Source organism: Lactuca serriola, chromosome 2, assembly GCF_051521515.1.
Source record: "Lactuca serriola cultivar US96UC23 chromosome 2, Lser_US96UC23_V15, whole genome shotgun sequence".
NCBI lineage: Eukaryota > Viridiplantae > Streptophyta > Magnoliopsida > Asterales > Asteraceae > Lactuca > Lactuca serriola.
Genome location: NC_136409.1, coordinates 206,533,217 through 206,541,284, shown reverse-complemented (window position 1 = coordinate 206,541,284; position 8,068 = coordinate 206,533,217).

Genomic DNA, 8,068 nt, shown 5'->3' with positions numbered 1-8,068 from the left:
CTTATAGTATGTCCTAATTTTGTCACAATTTTTCGTGTTTAAGTAGACAACAATACTGGCGATCGACCAAACAAAGACGTGAAGATGGAAGGTACCGACAAGCGGATAAAGGCTGTCTAAAAACTTTGATCCCAAATCATTCTTAAAGTTAGATATCATTTTATTTTTGTTAAATTTGTTCATATTTTTCCTCTATGCACAACTTTTAAGGGGAGAATTAAAAATAATTCAAAAATCAAACAAAAATCAGAAAATTAAAATCCAAAAAAATAGTGTTATTTCTTGTTTAGAAAAATCAGAAAATCCAAAAATATTTTTGTTTCTATTTTTATTTTGTGTGTTAATTTTTCTTTTAGTTTTGTTTTGTCTTGAAAAATGATTTCAGGTATAGATAAGACTCATGGAGTTTGTGTTGAAGTTTTCTGAGCCAAGGCTTCATCCGTGAGCATCGAAGAATTTTCATTCGAAGAAGCAAGAAATGAAGATTATTCTTTAAACATTCAATCCTTCAACTCCAGAAGCAAGGTGAAGCTGAAATTGAAGATTATGTCACGGATTGCATTGAAGCCTCCTCAATCAGTCTACTGCTATCTTAAACCTGCTGAAGTGATCTAGAAGATTATTTCTCTATGATAGTTCTCTCTGAAGATTCTCAAGCTGAAAGTGCTATCTTTCAAGAATCCTTTCATCAAGCCTCCTCACCTAATGTGTGTTCAGAATCAAATCTTGAAGAAATGCCCAACCACTCAAAATGAAGTCATTCATAGAAGATTCTAGTTCATCTTGAAGCTGTGAAGAATTTGAAGATTAATGCTGAAGCCAAGTTCCCAATGAAGATTAACAAGAAAAGCCAACTACTTTTTAGGGGGAGCTTGTTGGGTCAATTAGAAAAGAAAGCTATAAACCAAGGGGGAGATTGTTAGGTCACAATTTTGTGGTTTGAGCTAGGCATTCATCTTGTATAGGTCTTGGTAGGGTCTTGGGGTTTGCTATGTTGGTTGTAGTATGTTAGAGAGTGTGTGCGGCCATACACGTGTGTGCGGCTGCACACTCTGTGTGCGACCATACACGCATGTGCGGCTGCACACTCTGTGTGCGACCATACACGTGTGTGCGGCTGCACACTCTGTGTGCGGCCATACACGTGTGTGACATCCCCAAAATCTCGGCCAGCAAAGACCGATTTTCATTTATGCTTTTAAATATTTTCAGAGTAAATCCTTTTGATTTGAAAGAGTTGCGGAATTTGTTCCCAAAAACAAAACATGATAAAACATTGTTTACCGAAGCATTTCATAAAAGAAATGTATTTTCATTATAATCAAAACTCGGGGTGTCATGTTCCGATACAGACCAATAAGCATAAACGAATACATTACAAGTCATATAACAAATATAAACATATGCAGACTTGTAAACAAAACAACTTGATGGTTCATCCATCTCATGCCCTTCCGCCACTACCTGTAATACAATTTAAAACTGAGTGGGTCAGGCTTGGGAGCCTGGTGAGCATATAGGGTTTTCAACCCACAATAAATATCATATTTAATTTTCACCAACCAACAATAACCCAATTACCCATTCCCGTTATTCTCACTTTAATGTCCCTAAAACAACTAACATAAGGGACCTAGTCTAAGAATATTTCATCGGGGTGACAACACATGCTTCGGGGGTACCTCAGCAATATAAGTCAAATAAGGCAACCATGAGGGGGATGGAGTACAGCGAATGAACACCCAAGTTCATTAACACCTACAGGTGGCGAACCTGCTAATGTTTCCACAAGACTGTCTAGAATAGCCAGTGGTCGTCATCTAAACTCCGCTAGATGACTCAATCAAACAACAACGAGGCCTCTCATCTGTTTATTACACACCAACTGTCTACCCATGTTCTACCCAACATATTAGTAGATAAAAATATACATTTGTATACATAGTTTAAAGAAAACCTGTATAGCATGCTTTAATCAACACATATATCACATAACAGATGAGGCACACACACACATAACACATATCTCATAAAGAAATAAGCAGATCTATAAGATAGAAGAGAGTGAATACTCATTCACACATAACACAACCAAATATATACACATAGCACGTATTTTTATATAAAATACTTCGTATTATTGTATTAGAAGAAATAACTACACACTCACTTGATCAGAAGATGATCGGACAGCACTACGGCTTATAAAAGTAGTATTCCTCAGCAGATCTGGAAGATCTCTTCGAAAATCGAACTTCTCGCGGGCAGAGCTTCGACTCGGGAACCGCGCTTCTCGGGATCTTCGGGATCTCGGGACTTGCCTCGGGGCTAGAGTATGATACCGGGGCTTCGGGGTAGCTTCGGGGGTTTTTGCGCAGAGCTTCGACACGAAAACGAGAGGGAATTGGCAAAAATACCCGGAACCCTCGCATCCTATTTATAGGAGGCTGGAGCCTCGGAGTACGCGGGGCGTACTGCGTTACGCGGGGCGTACTGCCCAAAACGTCATTGCTTACGTATCCGAAGTGCTCGAGTGCGAGTGTCGACATCCCTCGGAGTACGCGGGGCGTACCTCGGATCAGATCGGTGACTCCTTCGGATAATGCTTCCGAATTTTGAATTAAAAATAAATACAAAATGATTAATAAACTTCGGAAATTCATAACTTCATCATACGAACTCCGTTTTCGACGTTCTTTATATCCACGCGAAGGTGAGACCATGCTCTACGACTTTCGTTTAGACTCCGTCGGCTAATTTTGACTTTATTTTTATTAATTATTTTTAATAGGCCGGGACAGAAACTTTCGTTATAAATTCATAACTTCTTCGTTTGACGTCCGTTCTCGCCTAACTTTTTATCGTTTCAATACCAACAATGAGATCTTCGATTCTCATTTTGATTGCTTCGGCTAACAACCGCTCGATCTCAAATCGAGTAAAACAGGCTGTATATCGCTAAGCCGGAACTTCGATAAATCATAACTTCCTCATACGAAGTCAGATTTGGGCGTTCTATATATATTCGGAAACCTCGTTTTAACTACTACAACATTATTCAAAGATATTAAGTTTATTTTACACTTAAATTTTGACGCTTATTTTTATTCTTAATTATTCAAACCACATAATTAAGCAATTAAGCACAAAACACACAATACTCAAATAATACAATCTTATTATTTCAAAACGGGTTACAAAGGTTAACCTAGACTATTACATTGCTACAAATGGCAAGCCCGAAACACAGGCGTTACAATTCTCTCCACCTTAGAATGATTCCGTCCCCGGAATCACACATCAACAAACAAATGCGGGTAGCGACTCAACATGTCACTCTCCGTCTCCCAGGTGAGATTCGGCCCATTCGTGTGTTTCCATCGGACAAGCACTAACCCAACCATTTTGCGTCGCAACTTCTTAGTCTTTCGGTCAACAATTGCCTCTGGTTCTTCAATCAACCTTTTGTTCTCATCAATTCTCAATTCAGAAATTGGAATTATATCGGGAACTTCTCCCGTGAACTTCCTCAAATAACACACATGAAAAGTGTTGTGAATTCCATTCAGCTCTTCGGGTAATTCGAGCTTGTAAGCTTGGTTCCCAATCCTCTGAAGGACTTTAAACGGTCCAATAAACCTTGGACTCAACTTTCCCCTTTTACCAAATCTTATAAGTCCCTTCCACGGCGAGACTTTAAGCAAAACCGAATCTCCAACCTCAAAAGTCATCGGTCTTCGCTTCTTGTCAGCATAGCTCTTTTGACGATCTTGAGCTGCTAACATTCTTTCCCTAATTATTTTCAACTTTTCAGCAGTTTGATGAACCAACTCTGGTCCCATAAACTGCTTTTCCCCAGCCTCAAGCCAACAAGACGGCGTACGACACTTCTGTCCATACAAAGCTTGATAAGGTGCCATCTTAATGCTCGAGTGAAAACTATTATTATAGGAAAATTCTACCAAAGGTAAATGTTCATCCCAATTACCTAGGAATTCCAAGGTACATGCTCTCAGCATATCTTCAAGTGTTTGTATCGTTCTTTCACTCTGACCATCAGTCTGCGGATGGTAAGCTGTGCTTAAACATAACTTGGTACCCATTTCCTCTTGTAGACTTTTCCAAAACCTTGAGGTGAAACGGCTATCACGATCCGATACAATCGTTAACGGAACACCGTGAAGCCTCACAATTTCCTTCACATAAGAATTTGCAAGCTTCTCCATAGACCACTTCTCCTTGGCCGCTATGAAATGCGCACTTTTAGTGAATCGATCAACGACCACCCAAATCATGTCGTGACCATTCTTTGTTCTGGGCAGTTTAGTGACAAAATCCATAGCAATGTCTTCCCACTTACCCATAGGCACAGACAAAGGTTCTAAACTCTCGTAAGGTTTCTGATGTTGTGTCTTGACTCTCGCACAAGTCACACACTCGGCCACATACTTTGCAACATCAAGCTTCATCGTCGGCCACCAGTAGTAGGGTTTTAGGTCCCTATACATTTTAGTGCTACCCGGATGAATTGAGTACATGGTTTTGTGAGCTTCTTCCATCAGAAGATCCCTAATTCCTCCTGACTTAGGTACCCAAATACGATCTTGGAATACCTTCAGTCCATGACCATTAGTACCAAACACCAACGTTTTACCCAAACGTTCCTCCTTTCGGTCATTTTTCTCAGAAGCTTCCTCTTGAGCTTTCTTTATACTTTCCACAATAGTCGAGACAACTTCAATTCTCAACGCTCTTGGCCTCTTCTTTTCAAGATTGACTTTCCGACTGAGAGCATCAGCAACAACATTAGCTTTACCGGGGTGGTAAAGTATCTCGCAGTCGTAGTCTTTAAGTAATTCTAGCCAGCGTCGTTGCCTCATATTCAATTCTTTCTGATTAAAGAGGTATTGGAGACTCTTATGATCAGTGAAAAGTTTGCACTTCGTGCCATAGAGGTAATGCCTCCATATTTTCAGAGCGAAAACTACCGCTGCCAACTCCAAATCATGAGTCGGGTAATTCTTTTCATGCTCTTTCAACTGTCGAGACGCATATGCTATCACCTTTTCTCTTTGGGTCAAAACACAACCCAATCCAACACCAGACGCATCGCTATAAACAGCGAAGTCTTCGACTCCATCGGGTAGAGAAAGTATCGGTGCCTCGCATAGCTTCTTCTTTAACTTCTCGAATGCTTCTTTATGCTTCTCACTCCAAGCATAAGTAGCTCCTTTGTGGGTCAAAGCTGTTAATGGAGTAGCAATCGAAGAAAAGCCTTGGATAAACCTTCGGTAATATCCGGCTAATCCTAAAAAGCTTCGAATCTCCGTGGGACTTTTCGGTTGTTCCTACTTCGTCACAGCTTCAATCTTCGCTGGATCAACCATTATCCCTTCTTGGTTGACCACGTGACCCAAGAATTGGACCTCACGAATCCAAAAATCACATTTGGAGAACTTTGCATAAAGCTTCTCCTTCTTCAAAACTTCTAACACTTCTCGCAAGTGTCTTCCATGCTCCTCCTAGCTTTTCGAGTAGATCAGAATGTCGTCTATGAACACTATCACGGATTTATCAAGGAAAGGATTACAAACCCTATTCATCAAATCCATGAACGCTGCTGGAGCATTGGTTAGTCCAAACGACATAACCAAGAACTCGTAGTGTCCATATCTAGTTCTGAATGCAGTCAGCTCGATATCTTGCTCTCTTACTTTCAGCTGATGATATCCTGACCTAAGATCGATCTTCGAGAAATAGCTCGAACCTTGCAATTGATCAAACAGGTCATCAATCCTCGGCAACGGATATCTATTCTTTATTGTTGCCTTGTTCAGCTCTCTGTAATCGATGCACATTCTCATACTTCCATCTTTCTTCTTTACAAATAACACCGGAGCTCCCCAGGGCGATGAACTAGGTCTAATGAAACCTTTGTCCAATAACTCCTGAAGTTGCATCATCAGCTCCTTCATCTCCGTCGGTGCTAATCGATAAGGTGCTTTTGCTATTGGCGTGGTTCCTGGTAACAAGTCTATTCTGAACTCCACTTGTCTATCAGGTGGTAATCCAGGAAGATCTTCGGGAAATACTTCCGGATAATCACACACCACTGGAATACTCTGCATCACCTTCTTTTCTTTCTTAGCATCAATCACAAATGCTAAATATGATGTACATCCCTTGGTCAAACACTTTCTGGCTTTCATTAGAGAAATGATTCCAGAATTCACTCTGCGTTTGTCCCCAACACCATAAACGAATCTTTTCCAGGCGGGTTTACTTTAACTATCTTCTTCTTGCACAAAATTTCGGCATCATTGGCGCTAAGCCAATCCATTCCCAAGACGATGTCGAAACCATTTAGTTCGATAGGCAATAATTCCTCGAGAAACTTATTCCCATTAAGGTCGATCAAGACGTTTTTCATACGATGGCTAACAGGTACAAACTTGCCACTAGCTACTTCGACTAATAAAGCATTATTTAGTCTATCAACAGGCAAAGCTAGCTTTCTACCAAACTCATGCGAAATAAAGGGAGTAGTTGGCTCCAGAATCAAACAATATATGAGCAGGTAATTCGTTTACGAGAAAGGTACCTGAAGCGACATCAGCTTCATCTTTCGCAGCCTCAAGTGTCATCTGGAAGGCTCTTGCCTTCGGCTTTGGTGGAATGTTGGGCCTAGCTGCCTCCTTCTTCTTCGGACAGTCTTTCAAAATATGCCCCTCTTCATTACACCCAAAACACATCCTTTTGTTGTTCGGACATTCATTGGCAAAATGTCCAACCTTTCCACACTTGTAGCAGGTTACATCCTCGCTACATTTCCCAAAGTGCTTTTTCCTACACTTATCACACCACTTCGCTTCGCCTCCTTTTCCTCCAAACTTTTTCGAATCAAATTTCGAAAATTTACTCTTCTTACTGGAACCAGATGTTCCTTCAAACTTCCTTTTCTCACCAACCTCAACCTTGTCGGTGGTTCTTCCCTTTATCATGTTCTCCACAGACTTGGCAGCCCAGATAGCTGCCTCTAGAGTAAGTGCCTGACGTACTGGCACCTCGTACTCCCATGGAAGTCCCTTCGCATACCGGTCCACCTTTGTCAACTCGTCTGGAACGATACGCAAGGCAAACTCCATCTTATCGGTGAAGTTATTGGTGTACTCATCCACTGACATGCTACCCTTCGTCAATGTCAAAAACTTATTCTCCAACTCCAACAGATTTTGAGCCGAACAAAACTTGCGCTTAAACTGCACCAAGAATTCTGCCCATGACAATTGCAGTGTCTCATTAGGGCTTAAGGTCTTCCCTAGAGTGTTCCACCAACGAACGGCTCCACCTCGGAATTGACGCACGGCATAGATAGTCTGCAACTTGCCTCTACAGCCACATGTCATGAAGGCTAGCTCCATTTCGGAGATCCAATCCATAACCCCAATCGGATCCTCCTTTCCATTGAAGGTCGATGGTTTACAAGTCAAAAAGTCCTTGTACTTGCATCCCATTCCATCATTCCTTCCATCATGGTTATCTTGCCTAACTATCGGTGGGTTGGTTGGACCAACAGACCCACTGAAGTTTCCACCTTCCGAGTGCCCTTCATTCAGTTCAGGCTCTTCCACACGAATCGACAGTTCTTCACGATTTTGTTGAAGCAACCGTCTAGTTTCATCCATCTGACGATCCAACATCGTCTGAATCATCAATTGCACACCAGCCATGGTTATTGGCTCAGGTGCTGCTGCTACGACAGGTATTGGCTCAATCACTGGTGGTTGATTCCTGTTTTCGTCAGCATTTCCAACTCCACTTCTTGTTCTCACCATTTTGATCTACACCGAATAAGGTGAAATTAGATCCTCAATCATGATAGATATTCAAATCATCCTTATCACTCCGAAACGTTTATATGCTAGTTCTAATATCGTAGACGTACGCTTAGAATCCTACACACATAAGGTTTCTAGATCCGGTCGGCAACAGACCATAGATCCGAACAAATAATATCATATATGGCAACATATAACATTTAGCACATAAATCATTTTAGGCAACTTTC